The sequence below is a fragment of the Pantherophis guttatus genome, chromosome 2 (assembly GCF_059756535.1).
Source record: "Pantherophis guttatus breed Tessera chromosome 2, ASM5975653v1, whole genome shotgun sequence".
Classification (NCBI taxonomy): Eukaryota; Metazoa; Chordata; class Lepidosauria; order Squamata; family Colubridae; genus Pantherophis; species Pantherophis guttatus.
The window spans coordinates 35,055,078-35,071,717 of NC_142064.1; the positions used below are offsets into that span (position 1 = coordinate 35,055,078).

General features: G+C 40.8%; 1 protein-coding gene across 4 annotated transcripts in view; it reads right to left on the reverse strand.

Annotated features, from left to right (window-relative positions):
- IQGAP2 (IQ motif containing GTPase activating protein 2) overlaps positions 1-16,640 on the reverse strand; it is a 127,978-nt gene that overhangs the window by 71,443 nt on the left and 39,895 nt on the right. The window contains exon 1 of one of the 4 annotated variants that reach the window (XM_087885771.1): positions 14,552-14,654. The exons of 2 other annotated variants lie outside the window; for them this stretch is intronic. The gene's annotated coding sequence lies outside the window, so the exon portion shown is untranslated. Of the gene's footprint in view, positions 1-14,551; positions 14,655-16,640 lie in introns of those variants that run through there. One more of the 4 variants, XM_034441096.3, reaches the window with a different exon arrangement.

The window sequence follows — 16,640 nt, forward strand, 5'->3', positions numbered from 1 at the left end:
TAAACTTTATACACTATTGGTTTACCCATATCACTTACCAGCATCCCAATACTAATTCGCTAAATTAATCTTTAGTGTTTTGCAGTATTTTCTCAAGGTCACATAGTGATGAACTGAAGTAAATTTCAAGGAAGAATTTGTCCCTTGGGCATGTGTAAATCATAATTAAAAAGCACATTTTGCTTGTAAATTTGAGCGTTACCATTATAACAACATTCACACATTAAACTAAACTACATCATTTTGTGGCCGAGGGTTAGCAGATTGAATGAATCTAGTCACTATGATTTTAATTTGTGCAATTTCACATATGAGTTAATGCAATTATTGGACCTAAGCAACTGTGGTTTACTTGAGTCATGTTTTAAGAAATCACTATTCAATATGACATGTGCATCTCTTAGTATTGCAGCCTTCCTTTCTTCCATTAATTTTTTATAATGATCTTTTGGAGGAAGAACTAACTGGACATGTAGTAAAAAATTTTTTTTTACTTACAAGCCTTACAAGACAATAGAAACAAAGGTAAGTTTATATAACTCCAACCAATGTGTCCAATATTTTGAACTATTCTGTAAAAAACCAAAAACAAACAGAATGAGTTGGCTCATGAAGGCAGGAGCTGAAAATGGTCGTTGCTTACCTGAACGACCCTTTTATGCTCGACGTTCAGACACTCCTCAGTCTGGGTAACGATCACTCCTATTTGCAATGCTGAGTGTCAATCAAATCCCTCTGGAGCTGGATCCGCCTCACTTCCTGCTCCTTCCTCAGACTTTTCACGAAGACAACGTGGTTCAAGAGCATTAGGACAGCCATGAAGAGAAACTCCGCCAGATAGTGACACAGGAAGCAGACAGCTACAGAGGGAAAGAAAGCAGACCTCCACCAAGGCCAGACGCGGTGAAAGAAGGGAGGGACGGAGTGTCTGAACGTCGAGCATAAAAGGGTCGTTCAGGTAAGCAACGACCATTTTCCTGCTCGCCGTTCAGACACTCCTCAGTCTGGGACATACCCAAGTTAGCGAAGAAAATGGGAGGGAATTAAGCCGCAGACTGGCCTTGAGGAGAGATTACAGCTTGTAATACCCGTCTGCCAAATGCAGCATCTGCAGAGGCAAACTTATCCAGCCTATAGTGACGTACAAAGGAAGAGAGGGAGGACCATGTGGCCGCCCGGCAGATATCATCTACTGAAGCCTGGGTAGCCCATGCCGCTGATGTTGCAGCGCTCCGGGTAGAATGGGGCAGTATACCACCCGGGACAGGGCCCCCCCTTAATTCATATGCCTTAGCTATACAGGCCTTGAGCCACCTGCCCACTGTAGCAGAAGAAACCCTCTGACCCAGGGAAGAGGGAAGGAAGGACACCAGCAGAGCCTCAGTCTTACGAAAGGAAGCGGTCCTTTTAAGATATCGTCTCAAAGCCCGTCGCACGTCCAAGGTATGCCATCGCCTCTCAGCAGGATGACGCGGGTTCGGGCAAAAATTAGGTAAGATCAATTCTTGGGCTCGATGAAACCGAGTGTTCACTTTGGGAACGAAGGCTGGGTCGAGGCGCAGAACAACCCGATCAGGGTAGAAGACGCAGAGGTCACTTCTCATGGACAAGGCTGCAATTTCGGATACTCTGCGAGCCGAAGTAATTGCCAATAAAAAGGTCATCTTTAAAGACAAGTAGCGTAGACTGGACGAAGCAATGGGTTCGAACGGTGGACCCGTCAAGGCCTGCAACACCAAGGTAAGGTCCCAAGTGGGGTAGCGGTGAATCGGCGGAGGCCGCAAGTTTGAGACCCCTTGGAGAAAGGAACGGATTCTGGGATCCTGAGACAAAGGAACTCGCGCCTCCCCAGACAGGACGGTGGCGAGAGCCGCCACCTGTCGACGTAGAGTCGCAGGGGCCAAGCCTTTGGAGAACCCCGCATGCAGAAAACGCAGAATGTCTGGAACTGACGCTGTTGTGGGATCCACGTGCTGATCACCGCACCATCTCGTGAAGGTGGCCCAAGAGGCGTTGTAAATACGAATTGTTGATGGTCTTCGAGCTGCTTGAATAATGGAGATGACGTCCTCAGACAAATTGTCCTTGAAGAGCTTTACGCGCTCAAATGCCACACGGCTAATCGAAGCCACCCTGGGTCCGGATGACGTACGGCCCCTTGAGTTAACACAACCTTGTCGGGTGGAATCCTCCAGGGCGGTTCGACTGACAAGTTCTTGAGGTCGGCGAACCACTCCCGACGAGGCCAATATGGCGCTACTAGTAGAAGATTCGCCTGCTCTTGAATAACCTTCCGAATGACTTTGGAGAGGACTGGAAGAGGGGGAAAGGCATAGAGTAGCCCCCGGGGCCACGGACTCCGAAGAGCGTCCAGACCCTCCGCTGCTGGAGATGGGTAGCGGGAGAAGAACCTCGGCAATTGGGTGTTGTGAGCGGTCGCAAACAGGTCCACTAAGGGAAGACCGAACCTCCTTGACAGGTCCTGGAACAGACAGGGGTCCAGCTTCCACTCGGCATGATCTATTTGGTCTCTGCTGAGCCAATCTGCTTCTCGATTTAGAGACCCCGAAATATGTTCGGCTTTTATCGACGAGAGGTGTAGTTCCGCCCACGACAGGAGTCGCTCCGCCTCCTGCATTAGGGTCCAGGAGCGAGTCCCCCCTTGTTTGTTGACATGGGCTTTGGTGGCCACATTGTCCGTTAGAATCAGAATGTCCCGGCGATATACAAGGTGTTTGAAGTGCATCAGGGCGAGGCGAACCGCTCTGAGCTCCAGCCAATTGATATTGTGCGACTGTTCTGTCGACGACCAGACCCCCTGGGCTAACTGAAGGTTGAGATGAGCCCCCCAGCCGCGGAGACTGGCGTCCGTGGTCAACACCGTCCGCTCTGGTTCCAGGAAGGGGGAGCCCTTGCTGAGGGCTGGAGACAGCCACCACCTCAGGGAAAGACGAACTGGAGCCGGAACTGTTACCTTGAGAAGAGACTCTGCTCGACCTTGTCTTTGGTAAGGGAGCAGAAACCATTGGAGGCGACGAAGGTGGAAACGCGCCCAAGGGACAATGTCTATGCACGATATTAATTTTCCCAGCAGTTGGGAAAGAGTGAGTAAGGTGACCGACCTTTGGCGTAAGACTTGAGACACCAGAGTCCTTATGCTGACCTGTCTGTCGGGAGAGAGAAAGACTGTACAAAGACTCGAATCTATCGTTGCTCCGAGATGTAGAATGCGAGTCGTGGGAGATAGGTGACTCTTCGCGAAGTTCAAAGTGAACCCGTGGTTTTGAAGGGTGTGAATCACTAGCTCCCGGTCGTGGGTCGCCTGCTCGTGTGACGACGACAGGATCAAAATGTCGTCGAGGTAGCATGCCAGGCGGACCGGAACCTCTCTGAGCGACGCTGCAACTGCTGCTAGCAACTTTGTAAATGTCCTTGGAGCAGAAGATAGGCCGAATGGCATGGCCCGGTACTGAAAGTGATGGCCTCCAAAGGCGAACCTGAGGTACTGTCTGTGTTGTAAGTGAATGGGAACATGGAGGTACGCCTCCTTCAGATCTACGGATTGCATCAGATCCCCCCGCCGGATGCAGCCGAGCAAGGACTTGAGGGAATGCATTTTGAACCGGCGGTATAAGAGGTGTTGGTTGAGACGTCGTAGGTTCAAAATGCCCCTCCAATCTCCCGAGCTTTTCGGGACCAGAAATAGCGTTGAATAAAAGCCGGTTTTGAGTTGGTGCGATGGAACTTGTTCTATAGCCTGAATCTGCAACAGATGGGAAATTTCGAGGGAGAGAAGAGAACGCTTCTCCGGCTGAACCGGCCAGGGGCATTGAACATAAAAGTCCTGAGGCATGGTGGTGAATTCCAAACGTAAGCCTTTGGTGACAGTTTGGACAATCCAGGCATCCGAAGTTGTAATTGGCCACAGGTGAGAGAAGGCTTGGAGCTTGCCCCCGATCGGAACCAGGGACGGTGAGTCACTTACCGCGCCTGGCGAAGCGACCAGTGGACTTAAAGGGTCGCCGAAAGCTGGATTGCCGGCGACCTCGGTCACGAAAGGGCGCTCTATCTGAAGCTGACTGGTACTGGAACTGCGAGGATCTGTAATAAGAGGCGCTGCCGGCGCCTTGGTCCTGCCGAAAGGGCTGTCGATTATATGGCACATAGCGCCTGTCTTGGCGACGAAAGGACGTGGGCAACACCTTCTTCTTATCCCTGTTCTCTACCAGAACAGAATCCAGGGATGGTCCAAACAAAGCAGGTCCCTTATAAGGGGCAGCGGTTAGGCGCCACTTGGACTTAGCGTCAGCTCTCCAGTTCCTGAGCCACAATAGCCGCCTTGAAGAAACCGTTGAAGCCAAGGCCCGAGATGCGAATTTTGCCGCGTCCAAGGACGCGTCAGCCGAATATTCCGCCGCCGCCACCAGTTTAGCCAGGTCCTGTTGCGAGCGGGCGTCTTCGGGGGGTATCCTTTCCCTCAATTGGCGTAACCACACTAGTGATGCCCTATTGAAGAAAGATGAAGAGGTCGCGGCCCGAATGGCCCAAGCTGTAGCTTGGTGCGTCTTACGAAAACCCATCTCGGCCCGTTTATCCTCGAACTTGAGGCCATCTCCAGCTTCGCCTACCAGGATGGAAGAAGATGTAAGGCTAGCCACCGGGTCATCAATCGTGGGCAACTGTAAGAGAGCCTCCAACGCAGGAGCCGAAGCATACAGTTTTCTATCAAACGAATTCGGACCGGACAATGAGGCAGGACGATCCCAAGGTCTTTGTATAACCTGGCAGAAAAGGTCAGGGCACGGAACAAAGTCATGATCCGGTTGAGGGAGATTAAACAGGTTACTGTGAGGGCCAGGAGGGACAGAAGTAGAAGACTGCAGAGAGCCTGAGTCCATATTAGTGGCAGCTTTAGCTTTGCGGAGAAGAGAGCGGAACAAGGAAGGCTTAAAAAGACCTGGGAAGGCCGGCTTGTCGTGAAACTCTTCCTCGTCCTCAGACATCTCAAAATCCTCCAAGAGGTCATCCTCCCGGGCAGGTTCAGCCACATCACCATAGGAAGCCAAATGTTGGTGTTGTTCAGAAGGAGGATGCATACGAAGGGGGGCAGGAGGAGCACAAACTGGAACAGGAAAGCCACCTGAGGCCTGTTGCAAACCCATTTGAAACATATGGGACATGGCTTGATTAAAGAAAGACTGAAAATCAGCTGGTTGTCCAAAGGCAGGACCCTCCTCCGGACGGAGGCCTGCTGCCGTGGGTGTAAAGGTAGCTTCAGGAACAGGCCTAGAAGACTGAGAATAGTGGCTAGCCATACTAGAAGAACGAGATCTAGTGCTAACTAGAGGCTGAGTAGAAGCAGACCTAAGAAACCCTTGTGAGGTAGATGGGACAACCTCCCTTAACTCACTAGCCAGATGTTCTATATTATGTGGTGCCAAAGGATCACAAGGTGCCTCATGGCAAACCGCCTCAGTAACTGGCTCCTCACAGGAGACTTGAGCTTGTTGTCTTGCTTTAGCAAACTGCTTCTCTAAAGCATTGTGCCTGCGTTGGGCATCCTTATCTGGCTTAGCAGGCTTAGAAGGCTTTGCATGCTTAGAAGTCTTAGCCCTTTTTCCCCTGGTCTGTCTGGGGGAAGGCACTGGGGAGGGAGAGGGGCTCTTATCTAGGTCAGAGGAGAGAGCAGCTTCCTCCCTGTCCTCCATTAAATCAATCGCCAGCAGCCTCAATATGAGAGTAAATGAATTGTATATACAAATAACTTCAATATTATTAATGATTGTCCCCTTTTTTTTTTTTTTTTTTTTTTTTGTTTATATATATATATAATTAAAAGAATTGATTAACTATGTACAGACAATTAATTTCTTTCCAGAACGGTAAGGCAATCCTCAAAACTCCACTCCCCCCCCCTTTTTTTTTTTTTTTTTTTTTTTTTTATATAGAAGATTAAACAATTAAACAATGTATACTTTCCTGAAGCTGCAGAACTTCTCTGCAGGGTAGGTAGTCACAGGTCTGTTCTGGACAGCGTCCACACCTGCTGGCAATGAAACGACCCTGGAGATCAAGGCCCAGGTCGCTGTGCCCCAAATCAGTCAAAAGACGCTTTCAAGTAGGCAGGCAAAATGGCGGCCCGCGTGGCGATGGCTGCAATCGAGTCCTAAGCCAGGCGAAACAAAGCGCCTGCGGCCGGACTAAAATAGCGCTGCAGTAAAAAGGCTCCCGAAACGGCTGATGAGTATGCCAGCCGGCAGGGACTCAAGCCGAAAGAGACTGTGGCCGTTAATTAGATCAGCCGCCTCGCGCAACAACCAGCGGCAAATGGCGGGAAATGGCGGCGAAAACTGCAGCAAAACCAACCGCCAGCCAAGGCAAGCCGCTAACGGCGGCCGGAGCCCCGAACCGCCGATGCGAGCCTGTAATCTTCACCGAGGTGAAGGCAGGCAGCGCGCAGCACTCTCAACAAATAAGGAAACAATTTAAATTTAAATAGACAAAGGAAACCAAATTCAAAGATCAAGTTGTAAAGGAGAAACAGACACTCAATGCTCTTGCAATGGCTGAGTGAAAAAGTCTGAGGAAGGAGCAGGAAGTGAGGCGGATCCAGCTCCAGAGGGATTTGATTGACACTCAGCATTGCAAATAGGAGTGATCGTTACCCAGACTGAGGAGTGTCTGAACGGCGAGCAGGAAAATTGTTTATTTCATCATTAGAAATGTGGCTCCGTTTCATCATATATCTGGTCTAAAGGATTAGCTGAAAAATAAGATTGTAACAAAACTGACCTAACATTTCATTACTTCTCTGAAACTTCTTTTAACATTAATTGATGTATTAGCCACTGATGAAATTTCAGTTCACAACTTTCAATACCTTTTCTACAGGTAGTCTTCGATTTACGACCACAATTGAGTCCAAAATTTATTTTGCTAAGTGAGACATTTCTTAGGTGAGTTTTGCCCCATTTTACAATCTTTCTTGCCACAGTTAAGTGAATCACTGCAGTTGTTAAATGAGTAACACAATTGTGAAGTGAATCTGGCTTCCTCATTGACTTTGGTTGTCAGAAGGTTGCAAAAGGCATGTCCCCAAGACACTGCAACCGTCATAAATATGGGTCAGTTGCCAAGGGTCTGGATTTTGATCATGGGAATGCTGTAATGGTCGCCTGTATGAAAAATTGTCAAAAGTCACTTTTTTCAGTGTCGTTGTAACTTCAAATAGTCACTAAATGAACTATTGTAAGTCAAGGATTACCTGTATATCTAAATTGAGAGTACTGCATGCAATTGAATAGTTACATCATTCTAAGGCACAAAATCTTTAATTCTTTTGCCAAGTAACTAGTGACAACTGCCATCTAAATTTTTTAAAAGGGAGTAATTAGGAGCCTTATATTTGCACACCTGTTTTCTCTATCAGATGTGCAAAGCTTGTAATTAAATATTTTTACTCTAGTTGCTAGGGAAGCATTCAATCTGTGTTCAGAAAGCCAAAATAGATATTTTCATTTTATGCATTTCAAAACAGTAATAATAGGTTAGATTAGATCCCATAATGGAAATACCAGAGTAGACAAGTTTCTATATGGTTTTAAATAACTATAACTTTCTAATAAACTCTGCAATGATGGCAGAATTGGGGAAAATAGGAAGGAATACTACACTTTTAAAGATAATCATAAGAGGAGTATTTCTGATTCAAGTTATATCTATGAATTCTTCTATTCCTGCATATGAACAAGCTCAAAGAATTAGTGAGCCAGAAATAATACTGAGGACAAAATATTCAGAGTTAGAATGACACAATTCCCACCTCTCAAATAATATGCTAGCTGCTTTGGCCTTCCCTAAGTAACTTCCAAGTAACTTTTTCCTAACTATTTTTAATTTGCTTTTACTGTTTTTTACAAACAATGTTTTCCAATACTCTCTAAAATATAGTCTCTAATAAACAAAGTATGTTCATATGAGAACATTCATAAAGCAGAAGCAACTATCTACAGTCTATTTAATCGGAAGACTATATAAATGGGTTATAGCAATTCTACATAAGGGAAAATTCCAGGATAATGTTGCAAGGAAAACAAGGTGATCTAGTATTGATTTTATTTCTGTTGTGTCAGGAAAGAAGAAATAGATAGAATAAACATTATGATTAAAACTACTATGAAGAACAGCTCTAATTTATAATTTACATCAGGAAGGCTCAAAGCAGATAAAAAAACAAGCATAACAAGTATAGTATTTGTACTGAATAGATGTGATGTGCATGCGCGCACACGCACACACATATATAATTCTTTATATTGTTTTATTCACCATGTACACATGTATACATCCAAGCTAGACTGTGTTGTTTCTCTGCGTCATATATTATATGTGGGTATATACATAATTTTCTATTTATTTATTTAGTCATATTTATGCAGTGTATATTGAAGATGGTGATCCTTTGACAGCTGTATGCAACAAAATTTTATTTTTTAAAAAAAAAAAATTATTAAGTTTTCCAAAATTTTATTTTAATGTATGCCGATTAGTGTACATTCAAAGTGACAATAAAGTTATTATTCTATTCTATATTATTAAAAGTTTGCTGTGATTTATAAACATTCTGCATGTTTCCAAACAATCATTTTTACCAATACAAAGAATTCCTTTATTGTATGTCATCCAAGAAAAGTGGTAAAGTAATATTCATGTTATGAAAATATTCTCTTAATGATAGCTTGATTAGAAGGCTTCCCATGTTAGGGTTTAAATTTGAATTGGGTTTAAAACAATATCGATACACACTCCTTCCTACACAAAGAAGGAAAGCTGGATCAGTATTTTACACTTTTCCCATGGTTCATTTTAGCATAGATATTTAGGTAGAAAAAAGCCTAGACTTGAGTCATAGTTTGTTCACATTGTTCTAAAATACACAAACGGCATTACAATTTATATCTACCAACTATTAATAATTGAACAGTTTGTTATAGATCAAATTACAAAAAGCTTCTGCTCTATTGTAAAACAGACTCATAAAGCTTACAAATTCCTGGGACAATCAGTATCTTGCATGAAAGAAAGAGATTAATAACCACTGAAAAGATGTTAATGCATATTCTACCAAAAGGAAAACCAGGGCTGTAAGCTAGGAACTAAAACCAATAATGAAAAGCAGAAACAGAAGACAGACTATGGAAAAACGCTTCTATATTGTTGCCCCAAAACCTATATAAATCTCTCCCTCTGTGTACACACATACACACCTCAAAGCTGTATTATTTAATGTATTTAAAATATTAATAATTCCCTTTTTTAAAATTATTAACTCTTCATAAAGTTTTTACAAAGTCTCAATAATATACAGAATTACATTTCTTTCCAGTGATCTAGTTAGACTCTGAAAAATTACATTTTGCTCACCTAATTGCATTTCTAAACTATATTCATTCATTGAACTGATTATAATTCACATTCAATGTCTGAGCGCACATACATACATGCATTTCTACAGCAATTGCTTTAATATAATTTACATATATTTCATCAGGTATATGGCATTATTGTAGTAGAAGTGGTGTTTTAGTTTTTCTATAGTTGAGATAGCAGACTTGATACTCTTAAGAAGTCAAAACGCTTAGTGTGTTCTCAATCTTATTCTTACTCTTAACAGTAAGATCCCACAGAGATCTGTCTTGGAGCCAGTATTTCTCAACATTTTTATTAATGATTTGGAGAATGGGGCTGATTGGCTGCTTATTAAATTTGCAGATAATATAAAATTCAGAGGTGCCGTCAATATACAAGATGACAAAATAAAATTGTAATCTTATCTAGACAGGTTGGAAAGTGGTTGAAAATAACAAGGTGTTCTTTAGTAAGAAATATAAAGGAGGAAAAATATGCAGCACATTTGTAAGATGGGGAAGCATAATGTTGGTGAAAGAGTTGATTGTGGTTATTGATAATAAGCTGATTAAGACAGTGTGAATTAAAATGACTAATGCTTTTCTGAGATGCATTAGAAGCATTATCACAGACAAATGAAATCTGTAGTCCTCTGTACTCTGTAATTATTAGATCACTTGAAGAGAAATTTGTATGATTTCCAGAAGGATATTAGCAGATTAGGATAGCTTCAGAAGCAAGCAACAAAAATGATAAAGCTACTTGAAGATATGCCTATAAAGATGTCAAGTCTCACACAACAAAGACAAGATCAAGGAAACACTACCTACATTTATAGTAAATTAAATAAGGTGGAATATTTTTGAATAATTTGAAATCTTCCTTTCCTGTATGGGAAAATAATGTAGATCTGGCCTTGGGAATTGGAAAGCAATGAGCAAATTGGGGAAGAGAATTTTAGAAACAATTATTTAGTTCTCAGAAAAAGGAAAGTGGCAGAAAGAAATGAAGACAGACTGGAGAGAAACTGAAGATTTTCAATATTCTGGTTTTCTACCTTATAACAATACAAAGCATTCCAAGAATCCCTGCTCTACCTGTTTCAAAAGGCTGACACCCAGGTTTCTTCCTTCTTAGGATAAGTTGTCATTTATGAGATAAGTTAACAACTGACTCATCCGTTGTCTCTTGACTGTTTATGTCTACTCTCCCTTCCTTAGCCTCCCTACAATCTCTGCCAAAGGATGAGCTGAAGAAACTTGGAAGGTTCAATCTGGAGAAAAGAAACCAAAGTGACATGATATCACTGCAAAGAAATAAAAGGGTGCTATTCAAAAGGTGGCTGGGAATAATTTTCTATGGATGGAGAAACTAGAATCACAAATGACAGCAGGAAAATGTATCTACCTTGATTTTATTTAAGTAAAATATTTATGGTGATAAGATCTCTGCAACAGTCTACTCATGGAGGTTGTGGATTCTGGAGATTGTATGAAGAAGTTGGTTTGCCACTTGTCAATGATGTTTTAATTAATTTTCCTGCATGCTGCATAGTTGAACTAGATGAGCCTTGTGGTCCATTCCAACTCCATAATTCTATGATTCTACAATTCCATTTAATGTGAGAGATCTATTTCAGATGTACTTCATCACAGTTTCTAAGCACAAATCTTTTAAAACTTTAGCTATTTACTATGACTATTACAATCCTCGATTCAAAGGGATACATTGCTAAGATTCTCAGTTCCCATTCCTTTATACAATTAATTGAAGACTATATCCTCCGGCCTCCTTCCTCTTTCAAGAGCTATTTCTCTATTTGGGAAGGGGACTTGCATCCCATCTAGTATGTACCACTTTTTGAGATATGTTGCTTTAGAGGTTTTGCCATTCCATTTTTTTTAACTGCACATTTCTGCCAATGTATGAATGCCTGATAAATCATAATTTTTCCCTCCTTTTATCTCAAAAGTTGACAAATGTAATCTGTATCCAAAGAGCCATGTAGTTGCAAGGATAAATTCTGGCACAGAAAAAGTCAGTGTGTGCGTGCGCGCGCGCACACATTTGAGAGAGGGAGGGAGGGAGGAGGAAGAGTGGGTGTGTGTGGGTGTGTGGGTGTGTGTGTGTGTGAGAGAGAGAATGTGTATTTGTCATGTTGATTTATTTACCTGTATCACAAGCAAGCATTTATATGTGTCTAACTGTATTTGTCTAGCTGTATTTTCAATATTCTTACCTCTAACCGAGTGAATTACTTGGCTAACTAATAAATCATGTGATTCCACTTTGAACTTAAGGAACCAGGAGTAAATGTTGAAATCAGAACTCTGTCACTGAAAAATCACATGTAGAACTATATTTATTTAACAGTAATAGATCAAAGTCCATTGTCCAAGGACACAAACAGAATGGTAGGCAAAACAGAAGCAAGGCGGAGAAGTAACTAAAATAAGTAATTCATCCTACAACTAATTCTATATTAATATGACCTGCTTAACTGGGTCACAGATGGAGTTAGTGTCATACAAACCCTGTAATCCAGTCAGCAGGAGGATGAGTAGATCATTTTAGCTCAAAACAGACCCCAGTCACCTTGAACACAGCCTAATGGACTTCATTAAAAAGAAAAAATGTTTTTTTCCATCATATATTATCTAGTCTTATCCCAAAACAGACATCTGCAAGAAATTTTCCAACATAATGGCTAGAGAATAAAATGCTACAGGTTTATTGTACTGTGCCTTCCAGTTGAAGTTCTAAAATAGTCACAGCAAAGAATTAAGACCCAACAGTTCCACATCGTTACTGCAGGTTCTGTAAAAGAAAGTTAGCATATAATATGCAGGAGGAAAATTACTCAAAACCACGTAAGTATACTGCTGCAACATGCATGATTTTTATTTATAAGATTATAGTCTAGGCAACAAATTCCATGCATCCAATATTAGATAATGCAAAGCAGCTTCCAGTTTTTTTTAAAAAATAGAAAGCAACAAGAAGCTAAAGAGAGCTTTTAACCCTCTCTTGCAGGCATCCTTAAAGTACTTCATCCCTCATCAGATTGCAAACTTGTATTCATAACTGTGCAAAAAAAAATCCACCACAATCTTTTTCTGTATTCTAATACTGTATCAAAATCTCTCTTACAACTTCCCATAGATTATCTTTCCTTGGAAAAGAGGCTTCAGTTTTTCTATTTCTCTTCCTTTTGCTGACTGGATTACAGTGTCTGTATGATACTAACTCCATCTGTGACCCAGTTAAGCAGGTCAAATTAAAACAGAGTTAGTTATAGGATGAATTTACTTATTTTAATCACTTCCCCACCTTGTTTCTGTTTTATCTATCATTCTGTTTGTGTCCTTGGACAATAGATGTTTTTGACTATTTCAAAACATCTTCCATCTGCTTTTCTTTTACACATCTCTTCATTTTTCTGTAATTTTGTTGGATGCTCCATTTTTCAAATCTGAAAAGTCTCACTGGAAATATGGAAATTTAGCTGAAGTGTGAGCAGTTAGAGGAGCTGTACTTTTTAATCAGGATGCTCACATATCCTGCAAGAACTCTGCTCCCTGGATCAGAATTTCTCTAATATTTCAGAACAATTTCCTTTCCAAGAAATAGTGAGAATATTTGAACAAAACAGTAAGAAATATTTAGTACAGCATGAGCTCAAACAGCTGGTAAGGAAATGATGTGGCACTTCATTCACACGCACATGCCCTGAATTTCTTCCAATCAGTGTTATAGCCTCTTGTGGTTGTTTTCATCTAAACACTTTCTTGTCTGACCTGGGATCCTCCAGATCTATTGGGATTACAGATTCAAAATTTTTAGTCAGTTACTGTTGTGCTAAATACACAGGTTTACCTCAGAGACAACTGGATGATACCAGACTAAGAAAAACTACTTTAAAGTAACTATGTGCAGCAAATGCTTTCACCATGCCATACAGTATGCATTTAAAGAGGAAAAAAAGATGGTTATTGTAAGCTACCCAAAGTCTCCTGATAGTGAGATGGGTGGCATATAAATTTAATCAATAAATTTCCCTGTCATGTCTGCAAAATTGGCATTGTTTTCTCCCCTCTTTAAAAATTGGAAAGGGAAATCCACCCAAAGGTCAAAAGTAAATTAGGTTGCAATCTCTGCCAAGAGCATTTCTTTAAAACTTCAAATAGCTTCTCTTGATTAAGAAAAGTTCAGTGCAATTGTATGCCTGTAAAACTAAAACTCAACAATGGTTAACTTCAATAATAGGCCAGTATCTCTCTCATAGCTCTTTTATAGCTTACAGGGTTGTTGTGGGGAAAATAGGAGGAAGAAGGAATATTAGTTATTTTCTCGACCTAGAGTTAAAGGAGAAAGTAATTAAAATGTTAAAAATTGAATTAAAATTAATTATATGGATACTCAAAACTCTCTTATTGCACTAAGGAACAAATGTATCACAAATATAATATAGTTTTAAAATTTTTATCAATCTTTGCAAGCCAATGATGCATACACTTTATGGGAGCAATGATTATATTTGAAATTTTAAGAATATGTCTCCCAAAGATAGCTGTCATGGGAAGACTTGCCTATTCAAAGGCTGACTATCACAGGGACCAAAGCTTTTCAGGAAATGCATTTAAAACAGAAATTAACTAATTGTGACTAGTTTTCTCTTCCTACCACACCCATTTTCTGTTGGTCACATTTCTAAGCAAAGGACATGGCAGCAACCACCCATCCAGGAATGCCTATGGGACCTATGAGTCATTCCTCCAGTTTGTGAACAGACAGAAAAGTGTAGCAACTTTGCGCTGCTCTCATTGCCCGGTTCTATTAAATCCCAGTAACAAAACAAGCAAGTGGTGCTGTCCTTGCAGTTTTAATGCGGGACAAAAAAATGAAAGCCATGGATGGATGGATGGATGGATGGATGGATGGATGGATGATGGATGGACGACAGACAGACAGACAGACAGACAGACAGACAGACATATTGCTTTTTCCCCTTCCCACACAGTGTCATCTGCTGGTCAGAAGTCCAACCCAAATCACTCTCTGTGAGTGCAGGCAGCTGTACTGAACAGCAAATTTAATTAGATGTCAAGCTGCTCTTTCAAAAGAGTGTTAAACTCACATTTACCTTTGTATATGGATCTCGCATAAGAAGTATATTCTGCCTCTACAGAAGCAACCTGTCTACTTTCTCCTTCAAGCCAAGACAAAATGTCCAGGGAGAAGAGAGCCTAGCAACAACAAGGGAAGGGGTATGTCACAATGCTGTATCCCAGAGGGAGCTTGACAGGTCTCAACCACAAAATGTGCCAAATCATGTCCACAGAAAAAAAATATCTTGAGACAAGCAAGAAAACACTATTTCAAAATGGCAGCAATTAACGACTTTAAGCCACATTTCCTTTGGGTTAAGACTGAGAAGTCCATCATTTAAAAATTGCTAATGAAGCTGTTCATGTCATAGTTAGGCTATAAAGATGAATTCAATGTGAGACTGAAGACAATCTTAGAAAAAAGAAATTAGAAGTTGATGCTTTCCACAATTCAAGATTTCCTTTTGATTTTTTGAAGGTAAAAGAACGTAAAGATGCTTTATTTATTTTATTTAAAATAAAAATTATATTTCGAGCATAAGAACCTGGCATCTTTGTTAATGATCACTTCTCTAAATCACATAGGACACAGATTGGTATGATAGGACACAATATTTTTTTAAAAAGATGATTTAGGCCTACAGTAGTTCACACCATTTTTCTTTAACTGATATTTCAAATCAAGGGAATATCTATATACAAAGAAAACTGGTAGCCAAGGAAACTGGGTCCTTTTCCTAACATTCTTAATTCTTTTATAAACAAAATATTCAACAAAACAAACTCCCCATATGCAGTCTGAAAGAATTGGAACCAAAAATATTGTACCTGGTTATTTGGTGAGATCTAAGAGGTCTCTGCAGCTGTTTTCTGCAACTAGTATAGGAAAATATGCTTTTTTGTTTTTAAAAGCATCACTTAAAAACAACAACAACAACAAGCTCAAAAGCCTTTTCTCAACTTCTCAGCAACCATGTCCACAGTGGCATATTGCTTTTAGTGAGGCAAGGCACATTAAATTTTATCGAGCCTTAGGAAATGGGATACAGGTCCTCGATTTACAACAATAATTGAGCCCAAAATTTCTGTTGCTAAGTGAAATATTTGTTAAGTGAATTTTGCCCCATTTTATGACCTTTCTTGCCACAGTTGTTAAGTGAATCACTGTAGTTGTTAAGTTAGTAACACGGTTGTTAAATGAATCTGGCTTCTCCCTTGATTTTGCTTGTCAGAAGATCAGAAAAGGGGATCATGTAACCCCTGGACATTGCACTAGTCATAAATATGTGTCAGTTGCCAAGCATATGAAATTTGATCACATGATCATGGGGATGCTGCGATAATCCTAACTGAAAAAAATGGTCTTAAGTCACTTTTTTCAGTGCCGTTGTAACTTTGAACAGTCATTAAATGATATGTTGTAAGTCGAGGACTACCTGTACTGCATATAACAACATGCTTCAGTGTATCCTCACTGCCTAGTTGCTAGGCCTTGTTAGGTTTATTCCTGTTCATGTTTGCTTTCATTTCTCCTTATTTTTCCAAATAATTGTTATGCTTACATAAGCTATTTATGAGTTAATTTGAAGTGTGGTATTTTTCTTATTTGGCGTTTTTAAAAAGATGCATTGTATTCTACTGTCAACTGAACACGTTGATAATATTGTCTTATTTCTTCTATAACCAGCATTCATCATAAAATGTTGTGTTAGAAATAATACAGAAACCAAAAGCAGACTTTGGTTAACCTGACATGCAGTGGTGAAATGTAAAATTTGTTACTACCGGTTCTGTGGGCGTGGCTGGGGGGGGGAATATGACTGAGTGGGCGTGGCCAACTTTTTTAAAAAAAAACTTTTAAAATCATTTTTTCTACAACCTCTGAAGAGGTTGTAAAAAAATTGCTTTTAAAGCCTCTGACAATCCCAGCTGACTTGCCTGATCGGCAGAGGCTTTCTTTTTTTTTTTTTTTAAAGTCTCTGACGATCCCAGCTGACTTGCCTAATCGGCAGAGGCTTTCCTTTTTTTTTTAAAGCCTCTGATGATCCTAGCTGAGCTGCGTGATCATCAGAGGCTTTTTTTTTTACTTTTAAAAGCATTTTTTCAGCTGAAGAGGTTGTAGAA